The 15,804-nt window shown below is 34.3% G+C and overlaps 2 long non-coding RNA genes across 6 annotated transcripts; one reads left to right on the top strand and one right to left on the bottom strand.

The window, feature by feature from the left end:
* Positions 1-3,808: 3,808 nt before the first annotated feature.
* On the bottom strand, positions 3,809-9,466 carry LOC132610614 (uncharacterized). Its single transcript, XR_009571193.1, has 3 exons — positions 8,962-9,466; positions 5,276-5,350; positions 3,809-4,010 (listed from the first exon to the last, which is right to left on the bottom strand). It is a non-coding gene; the product is annotated as an uncharacterized LOC132610614 (long non-coding RNA).
* Positions 9,467-9,921: 455 nt separating this feature from the next.
* Positions 9,922-14,492, top strand: LOC132610869 (uncharacterized). Of its 5 annotated transcripts, none has more exons than XR_009571347.1 (7): positions 9,922-10,075; positions 10,892-10,984; positions 11,175-11,279; positions 12,256-12,304; positions 13,410-13,820; positions 13,915-13,959; positions 14,039-14,492. It is a non-coding gene; the product is annotated as an uncharacterized LOC132610869 (long non-coding RNA). The 5 variants fall into 5 exon arrangements; XR_009571349.1 differs by having other exon boundaries at positions 13,410-13,815; XR_009571351.1 differs by having other exon boundaries at positions 10,912-10,984.
* Positions 14,493-15,804: the final 1,312 nt, after the last annotated feature.

Consider the following 15,804-nt stretch of genomic DNA (forward strand, 5'->3'; position numbering starts at 1 on the left):
GTATATATACTCTTTTATAGCCTGTTTGGTCAAGTTTTTTTTTCCCCAAAAGTATTTATTGTTTCAATAAGTGTTTATTTTTAAAAAAGTGAGGTGTTTGATCAAATTTTTTAGAGAAAATAATTACTTTTGAAGAGTTGCAGAAGTAGTTTTTCAGAAGCTAAAAAATAGTTTTTGCTCAAAAGCACTTTTTTGAAAAGTACCTTTGAGAAAAATATATTTAGAAGCACTTTTTAAAAATTTGGTCAAACATTAATTCTATTCGATAGTACTTTTTAAATCAATTGGTCAAACACAAACTGCTTTTCGTCAAAAGTACTTTTTTGAAAAAGTGTTTATGAAAAACACATTTTTTAAAATAAGCTGATTTTAGAAGTTTGATCAAACAGATTATTACTCAATCCTCCAAAGACTTACATGACGTATGCAATGACTCTTTTAATGTTTCAAGTTAACTAAGATGGGGCAACTCTCTTCATTTGCTTTAGAACTCAAGAAAAGTCTTACACAAAAATTACCAACAACACAAAAGCCAAAATTCTTATTTGCTCTAAAATCTAATGGGTTTGCCTTGTGTATATTGATAGCGTAATTTTTTTTATGTTATTAAGTTATCTAAGAGATATTTATAATTTTTAATTATTCTCATCATTAAGAAGATGAAAACTTTTGAATGATTTTTTCGTTGGAATTGGTCAAAAATCCGTTAGAAATATTACCGACGAGCTGAATGCCGATGAATTTCGCAGCAGACTTTTGGAAATTTCTATTTGTAGTAGTGTCTTTTGGTAAGTGGCGGGGGTTCCTCTAAATCCCCTTCATCGGAAAATTATACTGTATTTATATTAAACGTTTACGAGTTTAAGTTTTGTGCACCGTCACTGTACAAAAGTTTTACACCATCAGGTAAATTTTACCTGCTATTGCAGGTTAACCATTCTTTGCATATTTATTTTTCCTTTTTCTAAAATTAAATATTGAAGTGCACTAGTCTCTCTCCTTCAAAGCCTTCGGCCCCGTTTGTCCATAGATATAAAAAAAAATCACTTTTTTTAGGAACTTTGGAGTTGGAGTTGTATTTGGCCATAGTTTTTGAAATTGTAGTTGTAAAAAAGTGAAAAAAGTGATTTTTTTTAAAAATAAGTTTTTTGAGTTTTTGGTATTCCGGAATACAATTTCAAGTTTTATTCGGAATTCTCATGGCCAAACACTGATTCCGAAAAAAAGTAAAATTTTCGGAATAAAGTGAATAATTTTTATGGCCAAACAGGGGCTTCATCTAAGTCTTATCTCTACTCCAAACCCTCCCTCCATCATCTCTTTCTTTCATGCTCTTTCTAATACGTATACCTCTAATCTTCTTCATGTGATTGAAATACTTAACGCATTCTAAGATTTATAATGTAGAGATTTATGTGAGATTTGAGATTTAATCATATGCTTCTCAATTGCAAAAAAGAAAAAGAATGAAAATAGTTAAAAACATGCTATAGCAAACCATTACAGCAGAAGAAGCTCCCTAGGGTCAATAGCGGTTAAGGTGTTGAGGAATTAAAGTTCACAATATTTGAAGCATTGAAGAATTACCTAACATTTTGAAAATTTAACAATCCTTCTTCTTGATTATGATGATATTTTTTCCCAACTGATTATGATGATTTAGTTCAGAAAAAAAACCTTGAAGAACATTAGATATTGATCTACGTTAAAAAAGGAAATTCATACAATTTACCTCATAAAAGGAAAGAACAGATTTTGTTAGAGCACAATTAGGATTCTATTGGTCTTTAAATTTTTTCCCCTAAATTGTAGTTATAAAATTACCATGGTTATCTTCTAATTTACCTGATGGTGTAAAAAAATTTGTACACTAACCGTGCACAAAACTCAAACTCAACGTTTACTATAAAAGCTTAGCTCAGTGGCAAAGGGAGTTCAAATTTTCATAGAGCACCCAGGTTTGACTATCATTAAAAAAATCCGGACTCCACCACTGCTTTTTCTAATTAATTTTTTTGTTATCAAAGTTGAAAACATTTATAGTTCAAAATAATTGGTATAAAATTGGACATGCAGCCCCAGTTTCAGTATGCATCAAAGACAAATAGTTTTCCTATTTCTCATTTCATGATCATTTAAAACATTTAATTAGCATAAAAATTTAGCTTTTGCAACTTCTTTGCAAACTTTGGTTTCAGATTAATTAGCTCTGAAGTACTTTTTTTGGATTATAATTCTTATAACTATCCCTTCAACTATCATTTTTTTGTTTTTGTTTTGGAACACTCTCGTGTTCCTCTCCTGCTACATGTAGTACATAGTTACAGCTAGAGTTATATATATATATATATATATATATATATATATATATATATATATATATATAGTTTTTGCTGAACTTCAGTCTTCACACGACCAAAATAAATGGAGCTTTTTGTTGGATTTACTACCAGGCCAGAAGCTTGCATGATATTCTTTTGAGTAAACACTGATAAATGTAGCATCTGAACAGAAACCATGTTACCTCTACAAAATAGTACTCCCTCTTTCCCAATTTATGTAGCACAGTTCGGATTACGAGAGCCTTAATTTTGACTATGTATTCGGACAAAGACTCTTTAAGTTTTTTTATAGAACTCACATCTTTAGAAACTACGTAAAAAGTACTATAAGTCACAATAATTGACAATTTAAAATATTTGAAAGACATGAAAAAATTGTGATCAAAGAAAACTTTGTTTGAATGCCGAAATGTGAAAGCTGCCACATAAATTGGGATGGAGGGAATAGTAATAAATCATCTGCAAATCCATGTTGGATCGATGATGCCCAATTCTGCACATTTAGGATGATATATTTGAAACCAAGTTCTTGCCTCAATAGCTATTGTTGGAATAGTTAGTGTTGATGGGAGTATAAGAGAGAATGATTTTTTTATAGAAAAGAAAGCTACTCTTTTCAGATGTTAAACGTCGTGGTTAAGTTTGAAATTAATTAAGACGTTTTCGGTTTATAGCTGTAGTGCACATTCCTAAAGAATGTTTCTGTTACGAAAAGCCATCTTTGAATAGATGTGTCTGCTGCGAACAGACACCTAATATATTCTAAGCACCTTGTACTGCTTCAAAATAAAGATATAACATACATACACTGATTTCTTCTCTTCTTCTTCTCTAAACACTCATTACAAAACACAATTCTGTTCTTGTGAGAAATTCAAGTTAATTGCTGAATCTTGAATTTCGTAGGCTTTGTAAAATTCTGGAGGAATTCTGCCACCTCCTTACAACAATGAAGTGGGAGACTTCAATTCCTTAAGGACAGAGATTACTCTATCAAAGTCGGATTATTTCTTCCCCACTTTGAAACTTTATTTTCTCTAACATCTATTGAAATACTTCATTACTAATACAAACAGAAAGGAGACAAATGATCACCCTATCTAAGTTTCTTCTGTGGTACTGATCGATGGCTTTCTATTAATAATGGCAGAGTAAGAGATTGTTTTAATGTAAGTCATAATTCATTTTACAAATTTATTTGGGAAATTCACACTGATCAGAACTTGTTTCAGAAATATTCATTCAACAAAATTATGTATATATGCCTTTTGCATATCAATTTTAACATACATCTAGGTGAAACTCTTTTTCCTTTTATATCCTTTTATGTCACGACTCAAATCATGGATCATGCGGGCACCCACACTAACCCTCCCTGGTGGGCGAACCCTTCAGGTAACTACCTTAATTTGATACAACATGCGGAATAAATACTTTTATTATAAAAATTCCCAAAACCTGGTCTAGACTCATACAAGAGCTTCTAAGAAGTTTACAATTTGAAGTAGATAACATATTCAAACTGGATACGACTTCTGTTTAAGGATAGAGAACAACAGAAATCTAAGGAGAGACTCTGGGTTGCAAGATCTCAAATAGCTCACCCAAACGCCTTTGACGAATGCCTCGAAAAGGTCGTGAGACTCCGAACATCACCTGAAAATAACTCTACACTCCACAAGGAGTGTAGCACGAGTAGTATGAGCACAACACAAGGCTCGTAGGTATCATAGGCCGACAACGGTTAGTTCACGCATATAAACAAGAAGCAACTAACAAGTAAGCAGATAAGTAATCAAACACAGTCAAAACTCTAGCACTTATGAAAGTCTTGTAGTAACGATAGTCACAAGGGATTTCAATATCTCAGGTTATAAGCCTAGGGGGAAATCTCTAAACCTCGAGTCCATCAAGCCTCTAAAATAAATACTTACAAACAACAACTCAATAGTTCACAAATCAAAAATCAATCAGAGAATGTGCCATGCAATGGTATGAATAGCAATTCAAATGGAGTGCTATGCAATGCAATGTCGTGCTATGTAAATGTTATGCAATGCAGTAGTCACCTCTCACGCTCCATTCTCGTACACAGATGCTATGGCAATGCCTCATAGTCATGACCCATGAGGGACCCGCGAAGTCCATGTACCACTCGTGCTCTCCGGCAGAAACCTCGGAGGCTATCAATTACTCTCAATCTCCGGCAAAGACCTCGGAGTCTCTCAATCACTATTCAATCTCCGGCAAAGACCTCGGAGTCTCTCTGTCACTCTCAATCTCCGGCAAAGACCTCGAAGTCCCTCTGTCACTCTCAATCTCCGGCAAAGACCTCGGAGTCTCTCAATCACTCTCCTCACCATTAGGACAACATAAAAGTAATATGGAAGCATGTCATGCATGATATCAGTCTCAACTATATCACCAATATGCAATAAACAAGTACAAGTCATATTATTGTCCATGGCTCAATAATCAATATTACCCTTCCCTTTCATAAGGTGAGTGAGCTAGTATGTGATAAAGATACAACTAGGTGATAATTACATCAAATAGCACATAGAATATGGGATGCATGCCTCGCATGAAATCATCCTCAGTAATCACCGCAGCCATAGGTTACATAGATTCATACTAGGAAGTGCAATTCAATATTCAATTTCTCAGTAATAACCTTCCTCTTCCATATGACCAGTGAGATAACAATAGAGAGGGAATTATATCAAGTACATGAAATCACAACCATGGTGACAAGCCCACATAACAATATCACAATAATGGCGACAAGCCCACATAACAACTGACAATACCAACCTAGATGGAATTCACCTCCACACCATGCCTGAAGACTTATCATACTTTTCCCGTCAACCACTACTATCTACATACGTTTTACTAACCGGAGTATAGACATAAAGTAAGCCGTAACCTACCTCAATGCCGAACAGGTGTCACGAACTTTCACGCCAAAGCTTTTTCCTTCTGAAGTGCTTCCGAACGGACAAGGTCTATCAAATATATAATCTACGTTAGAATACGAATCTAATAGCGCCCATATTGCTATACCTATATTCAAAATCCAAAACCGCACTCCAAAAAGTGGCCTTGGGCTCACAAAGGCAGATTTGGAATTTTATTGAAAAATAATTTCACCCATTATCTAAGGATCATATAATTCGGGCGTCATCTCTTCTAAATAATTCACCCCATGCGAACTCCAAATTAATTCCAAATCACAACAACAACACCAACAACCTTATGTACATCTAATCCATAAGAACATAGCACCACAACAATTCTCATAGTTCCACAAAATCCAAACTTGAAAATAACGATACTAATAATGGTTAGTATTAACTTAAGTTATATTAGCTTTTATAATTAGAAGTTATAACTAACTACAAGTTATTATAATTACCTGAAGTTATACATTATAATATATTGATATGAGGTAAGATATAATAACCTTAGATATTGTCACGCCCCAAAACCCACCGTAGACGTGACCGGCATCCGATGTCATGAACAACATCGGAAGAACCTAAACAACACAATAACAATACTTGAACCCGCCAGGTTCAACATTCGCCTCCAACAATTTATAAAATAAAGGTAAACAAATCGTGCTTATAAGAATTAAATCAGTGGAACTCTTTAGTTATCTATACTAGTCAAACATAACAACGTGCCCAAGAGTTAATCAATAACTCAATAACTACCCACAAATGTATACTAGGGAGCTTCTAAGATAAATGAGTAATAGTCTGACTCATCGGGACGCAGCCCGGACAACTAATGTAATAAATAAGTAAATAAATAGGGTGTCCCACGAATGAATATGTGGGCTCACCAAATCAACCGCAACAGCAAGTCCTTCCTAAATGCCTGGAGTTTCAAGAACCTGCTCTTCTCCGTTACCTAGCATACCATAAAAAACAACAATGGTATGCCTGAGTACTTCGTACTCAGTGAGTGCCTCGGGGACAATGAGTAATAAGAAAATAGAGTACATAATACATAAAGAAATTAGTCTTGAAAATCAACGTAAAGACAGTTATTCAGTTTACGTATCTCAATAATAAGCATCAAAACCCATTTATAAAGCCTCTTGTCAAGTTACAACTTCAAATATGCCTTTTTAATCAATTAAGATAGTCATCAACAATTCCATAAGAGAATAAGAGAATAAGAATGTCACACATGCCAATATAGGCCCAAGAATCAAGCATATCGTGCATAGCGCACCACACCGGAATATATAATTCTCGGTGGCTATCCTTCCTCCCGAATAGCTAGGCATAAATCACACCGGACTATGTAGTACGCGGTGGCTATCCTTCCTCCCGAATAGCTAGGCATAAACCACACCCCGGGTAGCGAACCCAGCGGTGGCCACTCTTCCTCCCGAATGGCTAGACAATGACACACTAGGATCCATAGTGGCTACCCTTCCTCCCGAGTAGCTAGGCCAAACATCATAACAAAGTTCATAGCATAGAAGCCGATTCACAAATTGTCTCAAAGTTGTCACACCATCAATAGCATTAACGTTCATTATGCATATCGAAAGAATAAGTCATTCTAATCAATGCTTTGAAAACGTACAACTTCTTTACAAAGATTTCTATGTCCCAATTCACTAATGAAAATGTCATTACCAACTCTTAACTAGCATTACTAAGCATCTCCCATAGAGGAAAACATTCATAATAGCTTATACATATATAAGGTTTGTTGCCATCTAGGTATAATGTGAGTTTGTCCCCTCACACACATCAACCACCATTTAGACATAAATTAGAGTTCAAGAAACATGAAAATATTGCTTTTTCTTTCATTCATTTAAAGAATCTTGAATAAAGTTTATGCTTCCAAATTCAAGAATAACAACTTATCAACAACATCAACATCAACAACAATATTAATAATTATTTTATATCAATATCCAACTAATCATATCCATTAAATCATACCAAAACAACCACGAATTTTATCACAAAACAGCCCCAAAACAACCACGAATTTTATCACAAAACAGCTCCAAAACAGCCACGAATTTTATCACAAAAACAGCCCCAAAACAGCCACGAATTTTATCACAAAACAGCCACAAATTTTATCCCGAAACAGCCCCAAAACAGCCACGAATTTTATCACAAAACAGCCCCAAAACAACCACGAATTTTATCACAAAACAGCCCCAAAACAACCACGAATTTTATCACAAAACAGCCCCAAAACAACCATGAATTTTATCACAAAACAGCCCCAAAACAGCCACGAATTTTATCACAAAACAACCCCAAAACAGCCACGAAATTTGTCACAAAACAGCCCCAAAACATCCACGAAATTTATCACAAAACAGCCACGAATTTTATCACCAAAACAGCCACAAAATTTATCACAAAGCAGCCCCAAAACAGCCACGAAATTTATCATAAAACAGCCCCCAAACAGCCATTTGATATGCAAAAATTATAACCGAACTTTCAATGTCATTTTCTCTATTCTAACCCATTAAATCTATCAAGGATCAAGACAAGAACATCATTAAAATCTTAGACATACCTTATATGAGCAGCCACCACGAACACAACATCCCCCAAGTTCAATTTTTAGCTTAGAACGACGGCAACAACTTGTACTATACTTTATCCTTCACGAGCCTCGTGATTCGGGGCCTCGAACTTGATCATTCACCACTTTCTCTCTCTCTCTAAAATTCTGAACATTGGTAGGAGAAATGAGGCTGCTAAGGCTAAACATTTCCCTTAAATATCAAGGGAAATGGGCCTAACCCGATTTGGAATCGGGTTGGGCCAACAGCTTGACCTGTCTGTCTTAAAACGTCCATATCTCCTTATCCCAATGTCACATGTAGGCCCACGACCTATGGTTGGAAAGGTATTTCAAAGATCTACAACTTTCATTGAGGAAGTTTTTCCAAATTCGCAACACATTTTCACGAAAATCGCCTAGAAGACAGACCAACCAAAACTTAGGCGAATTTAAGAGCCCTTAAGAACTTCACTAGTTAGTTTGACTTCAAAACGACCATTTTCCACCCGAATTCATCACGAATGGATTCATATAGATAAAATATCATCTTGACACTAGATATTTACATATTCACACCTAGTTCAAGTTTACGGAGTGTTACAGATATCCATTATATTACCTCAATACTAAATTACAAGCATATTAGACTTGATATAATCATGTATGGGTACTGTAATATAGGTTATCATGATATAATATATATAAGTATATAATATAGGTTATCATGATAACAACCAGCCCACTTATTTTTAACCAATGCCCAGCCCACTTATTTAACCATTAAATACCAATGCCCGTACCGTTATTATATAAGTATATAATATAAGTTATTATATATAATCGTTATTTTTAACCATTAAATACCAATGCCCATTAAGTATATAATATAGGTTGATTATATTAACTTTTATAATTAGTTGTAAGCAGTATATAATTATTGATACAATTTCAATAAATACCATTATAGATAATAACCTTTATTCCGCAAAATCACGTCCATTACAACATCATTAACCCCAATTTCATAACAAAAGAAAAAAAAGGAACGCAATGTTACCTCAAATTTAATTTGGACAGCCCTACAATAACTTGCATCATTTGCACCACTTCATCTTCTTCAACTTAAACTCTAACCTTTAAGTGCCTAGAACACCTTAGGAAATTAACTTTTCTTGCAACACTTGAAGTGGGTTAAGGGTTGCCATGGACGTGAGCTTGGTAGCCATGGTTATTCATAATTCTTTCTCCAAATCAAGATGAAGATTAACAATTTAATGGTGTTGAAAAGGAGCTGGCCTTGAGCTTCAGAAAGCTGCCATGGCCGTGTGGTTTTTTCTCTTTCAACTGAACTTCGGTGAAGATGAAGTGTTTCTCTCTCTAGTTTGACTTTGAGCAGATGAATTATGAATTAGGCTTTGTCATCCACTAATCATAATGCTGCCAGCCATGATAACACGTGCCCCACTAGGCATGCCATCATTCATGATCAAATATTTCCATTAGCATGCTTGGTGGGGTATAATAAGTTAATGCACAAAATGATTATGTGCTCCTCCACTAAATGGACTAATTTAATGCCACCTTCTGTTAAATGTTTCCACCTAAACACTACTAAAAAAACAGCTTTTACCGACCTCAAAAAACCGACCTCAGTTGAGGTCGGGAAAAAAACCGACCTCATGAGGTCGGTAAAGTCATAATACGTATTTTTTAATTTTTTTAAAAATAAACCGACCTCATGAGGTCGGTAATATTGTACCAAAATTTGAAAAAATAATATACCGACCTCAGTAGGTCGGGAATTTATTTGATGATAAATGTAAAATATTTTATTTTTTATTTAAAATAATACCGACCTCGTGAGGTCGGTATTCTTTTAAATTAAATATATTTTTAATTTAAAAGAATACCGACCTCACGAGGTCGGTATTATTTTAAATAAAAAATAAAATATTTTACTTATACCGACCTCATGAGGTCGGTATAATCTGTCAAATAAAGACCCATTATACCCGTTCGTATACTCGTTCCCATTTCTGCCTCTCTCTTCTCACTTCTCTCTCCCCCTCTCTCTCTCTAACCCTAGAAACTCCGGCGACGTCACCGCCGTTCCTGCCGGTCATCACACGCCGCCACCGTCCCTACCCACGCCCACGTCGTCCATCTTCTAGGTAAGCCCTAACTTATCCTTTGGTAAAGGTGAATACTTTGGTCTCCCAAGCTTTAGAAATTGGAACTATTGTCTGTTGGATTTAAGTTAGAATAATCCTCATTTGACAGCTTATTTTACCATTTATATGGCTGAAATGTTGATATGGGAACTGTATATATATGGCTGAAGTATTTCTTGTTGATTCTCTAAAATTTTCCCTTTATTTTAATTTGGTATATTTGTGTTGATTTGCCCTTAATGATTATTCTTGTTTGTGAGATATTGGGTAATTTTTAGTTTGTTGAGTTTGGCAAAGGGAAATTCTTTGGGTTGTCAAATTTCTTGTTGATTCTCCAAATTGTTGTCTTTGTTTTAATTTGGTATTTGGTGCTGATTTTTGCTTGATGATTATGTTTGGTGTGAGATACTGGGTAATTTTTAGTTTGTTGAGTTTGCTAAAGGTGAATTATTTGGTCTCCTTGCTTGAGAGGCTTTAGTTTTAGAAATTGGACAATCCGTCTGTTGGATTTTAAGGTAGATTTCTTTTGACAGTATAATATGACTATGTATATGGCTAAAATATTGATATGGGAACTGTATCCATGTTAAATGAAGTTTGCAACTTTCGTATCTGGCTTCCAGAAATTTTTATTTTTGCACGGTTTGCTCGAAGTTCTGATAGTTAAGTTAAAGAAAGAAGATCATCATGAAGTATTTTGCTACATATGGTTTTTCTAGAATAATGTTTTTGGACTCATAACTCAGATGTATGTACATACTCTGCTTCTTGTCTTGAGGGCAACTAATGGTGTGATATTTATTTTCTGGGAATTAGCTTATTGCTATTCTTTACAGGATGCATTTGTTGCTGAGCAGCTGTTTCAAGGCTCTGAAAATTCTTCATAACTGGGACTGATTCTTGTTTCCTGTAAGTTCTTCTGTGTTTCTCCCCTCTTTTTAGCTTTTCAAATTGGATGTTTTGAATGAAGATTGTTCAATATGGCCCACGGTAGTGTTGATTGACTTGCCATGTGCCCTACTGTTGGAATTTCACTTTCTGCCCTTTAATATGCCTATACCTTAGCTTTGACTTCTACTTGTTTCTTTGGTTATTTAAGGAAGTTGGCATAGCGGTGATCTCTTTATATAGCCTTTATTTCAGTACTGGGGACAAAATTAACTTGTTACTGGATCCTTCAACAAAAAACATCTTGTTGGAAGAGGTAAACTTTTTTTTTTTTTGGGTTAAAGAGCAGCTTGCTTTATGTATCTTGATTAATCTCAATATTTATTAAAGGAATATCTTTGCTTACTGTTGTGGGGGTAACCTCAGGGTGACCTCATTGATGTAAAACTTACTCCAAACAAGTTGTGGATATATATAGCTTGTACCTCATAAGATTTATTATCAAAATACCAATGGGAGCTAGTGACTAAACACCTAATTTGTGTGAAGTCGTTCAGAATACGAGAGTCAAAATAGGGTATTTTTGCTTATTTTGTTTATGTTTGGAGACTAGCTTTAGTCTGATTCATTTGTTTCAATATACACTGTTTTTGATTTGGTCCAATTTTGATTTATTTGCTTATACTAAATCACTTGTAGTGTTTTTTTCCAGAGGGCGACTTAAAGAAGCCTATGTGGTGTTTGATAAAATGTCAGAACAGAGATACCGTCAAAAAAATTAATAGTACCTTTGAGTCAAATTAATAATTACAAGTATTTCTCTATGTCAATTATATATCACTTTGAACATTAGTAGTTTGACCAGTTTTAGTACCTTTTTTATGAGTTAGATTAGAGTCGTTTCACATGTTATCATTGCAGTGTTTTCTAGGAATAGATATATAGTAGGAACTAAGGAGTAGTAGGACTTGGAAGACAAATTAAGATAGAGTGAACTTTTGGTTGGGAAAATGGAGATAATGTAAAGGAATATAGGGAACTTATCCAAGCTTGAAGGTGCAGATAATTTATTTATTTTGTGGTGTATTATCTTCCATTCTTCACAAAATCTATTGAAGTATATCTGAAAATTAAAATATCCAGGAAACTAATTACAAGATAATTACTCAGTGATCAATTATGAATTTTAGCCTTATCTCTGTTTACTTCTTTTGTGCTATAGGGTTCTAAAGATTGATTCTTGATTGACGCGCTTATTTTTTGTATTTGACGTTTGTTAATTTGATATATAGTTGTGTTAAGAAAGGGGAAGTTGAATGCATGTGAACTTTAAAGTCAAAGGTATGTCTTTTTTAAGATTGTTATGCACATTGAGAAGGGAAATAATGAGTAAAGTTGCCATGTTTATTGGTCTTTCTTCTTATATAAGGATCTGAATATTTGGTTGACTTTTGTTCTTTCATGTTTCAGTATTGGATTTATATGTGTGCGCCCAATAGTTTTCTTCTTCTTTTTTGTTTTGTTGTTTCATTTTGCTATTGATTTCTAAACCTTTTATAGAAAATATGTCTATGCATGTGGACTTTAAAGCCAAAGGTATGTCTTTTTAAGATTGTTATGCATATTGATAAGGGAAATAACGGGTAAAGTTGCTATGGTGTTCTGTATATTTTCTGTTTATGGGGTAATAGGAAAATGATTTTTTCCTTTTAATATTTGCAGAGTGGTGTTGTTGATGCAATAAAGAACTGAATTTTTGGTTGACTTTTTCTTGATCTTTTGTTCTTTCATGTTTTAGTATTGGATTTATTTATGTGTATGCCCAGTAGTTTTCGTCTTGTTACAGTTTCATCTTGCTATTGATATCTAAATTTTCCTTTTTGGGTAAGGTGTATATGCTTGTTTGCTACTTTGGTTTAGATAAGGAATGTTCTACATAGTGAAAATCTTGAAAGCATGTGGACTTTAAAGTCAAAGGTATGTCTTTTTAAGATTGTTATGCATAATACAAAGGGAAATAATGAGTAAAGTTGCAAACTTTATTGGTTTTCTGTATATTTCTGTTTATGGGTTGTGATAGGAAGCTGGGTTTTTTCTTCTAATATCCATGGAAGTTCTGTTGATAATAGCAACATTTGCAAAGTGGTGTTACTGATGCAATAAAGATTTGAATATTTGGTTAACTTTTTCCTGATCTTTTGTTCTTTCATGTTTCAATATTGGATTTGTTTATGTGTATGCCAAGTAATTTTCTTCTTCTTATAGTTTCATTTTGCTTTTGATTTCTACATTTTCCTGGTTGGGTATTGTGTATATACTGGTTTGGTTAGATAATTGTGAAAATATGTACATCACTTGATTTGGAGGAGGTTCAGATTATACCGATTTTCATGGGAATACTTTTATATAACAGTGCCTGAAATGGTTAACCCGTGGTTCTCTTCAGGTACTGCATTACTGAAAGAGTAAATCTTCCTTTCCGTGTAATACCAACTATCAAAGAATTAGACCGTACACGTACGGAAGTGAATGTTAAGGTTTGATATGGAATGAATTTTGATTTGAAACATCAATCTGTGTTTATATGATTTACTATTGCTAACTTTGACTATTTTAATCTTAATCATGTAATGTACATTCTTTTGCATTAAAGCTAGCTTCTTCAAAAACAGATCTTCAATATGGACAACTTGGTGCAAGATAAGAAAATTTCCAGGACAAACTGAGCGAACATTGAGTGCTGATGTTGAGCTAATGATTCCATCCCTCCTGAGAGACCTGATAACTGTGTTCGCTTAAGTTGACGATTTTCTTTATCCCTTGTATGGATCTTTTGGAAGGCTTTCTGTGGGGTGGGGTAAATTAATTTCGACAATGGCATTCTTTCCTTGTTTTGCAGTGGTTTATTCTATTGGCGCTAGAGTTCATGATGAATTTTTTGTGCTTTGCAGGTTCCCATGTTTACAGCATCTGGTTTGCGTGTTCGGTTTCTTAAGGTATGTTTGCCAAACTTACAATTCAATAGTGGTCTCGTTTTGGTATGATATCTGCTTCATGTAAGTCAATTATGTGCAGGTGTGGGAGAAGAGTGGCTACAACACAGTTGAGTGGGTTCGTTATATCACTAAAGCTGCTTCGTACGAGATAAGGTGCTAAGATGAAAGAACTACTTGAGTTGAGGTTGTCTTCGATTGATAGCCGGTGTAAAAATTAATCTTTTTGAGGGATGGAATCATACTAACACTTATGCACCAGATCCTGTCAGAACTTTAAATGTGCGTGGGCGAGAATAGTACTAGGATGGGTGACCGCGGAGAGTTCTCATGTTTCATCTGTTACTGACCCCAACTAGTTTGGAATTGAGGCGGAGCTTGATTATCTTCTTCTTTTTTTTTTTTTTTTTTGCTTATTGTTGTTGGTTTGTTTGATATATTTTCCCACACAAATTACTGTATCTTTGTCTTGCTGGTTCCTGGAAATGAATTAGAAGCTATTTAACCTTCTATTAATTGAAATGTTTTCTTTTGGTTCTATCATATGTGGATTAATGACAAGAGTTTGGAAAAGTTTGAAAAAAAAGTAGACTAAATCGTGTAACACTTCCTTTTTTAATTGTTGAAGTTGTTTAATATTTTATGTATTTGTATTAGTTTGGTGAATTGTTGGCAGCTATTTGAGTTGGTTTTAGTTGAGTATAAAATTGTTTTCATCTTGACAGGTGGGCAGTTGCAAAAGCAGCTAGATCCTATCAATTGTTTTGCAGAATACCGACCTCATGAGGTCGGTCTCCTGCAAAATATTTTCAGAAATTGTAAATTACCGACCTCATGAGGTCGGTTTCCTGCAAAATATTCCTAGAAACTGAAAATTACCGACCTCATGAGGTCGGTTTTTTGCAAAATATTCTCAGAAACTGCAAATTACCGACCTCATGAGGTCGGTAATGATTTTGTAAAAAAAAATATATATTACTATACCGACTTCATGAGGTCGGTAAATTAAAAAACTTTTATCTAGCTTAAAATTTTTACCGACCTCATGAGGTCGGTTTTTTGCGACCTCATGAGGTCGGTAAAATTTCCGACCCACTGTTTGCCGACCTAAGCTTGAGGTCGGTTTTGAGGTCGGTTTTTCGAGAAAACCGACCTCATGAGGTCGGTAATAGCCATTTTTTGAGGTCGGGAAATCCTTTTTTTTAGTAGTGTTAAAGTAGCACGTTGCAGTACCTTTGCATATACTACTCTTTCCCTTTCTTAAGAAATAAAAGAACCTTAACTATATTTATTTCTTGGTGGATAGTGGAGTCTACCCACTTATACATTCATAATAGTAAAGTTAATATTTATATAGGTAAGTGGAAAGGCATGACCTGATATTCACTTAGTGGGCAACTACCTAATATTATGGTTAACCAACTACCTAATATTAATCGATTAATAACTAATATTAGTCTCAGTATTGAAATCAGGCAATATCCCATACATATTAGCCTATTGAAAATTATAGCATATCCCTTTTTGTCTCCCACTAACTCTTAATTAATCAATTACTCAAATAATTAATTATGGACTTGTCCTATTACTCCCCAAATAAAATCATTGTCCAAAATAATCTTTTTACTCAACCATTTTGTTTTATTTAAAAATTATCCACTCCGTCAAATACCATATTTACCCACTTACACCTTATATGTGTGCAAATAATATTTCTATGAATAAACTATTCACACACATTAAATACATATATTCTAAAATTTACTCGTCAATTAAATAACCGAATCACCAGTTATCGCAAGCTATAGACACCAAAATTAGACCATGAAAAGGGTGTTTTAGGAATAT

This window comes from Lycium barbarum, chromosome 9 (genome assembly GCF_019175385.1).
Source record: "Lycium barbarum isolate Lr01 chromosome 9, ASM1917538v2, whole genome shotgun sequence".
Classification (NCBI taxonomy): Eukaryota; Viridiplantae; Streptophyta; class Magnoliopsida; order Solanales; family Solanaceae; genus Lycium; species Lycium barbarum.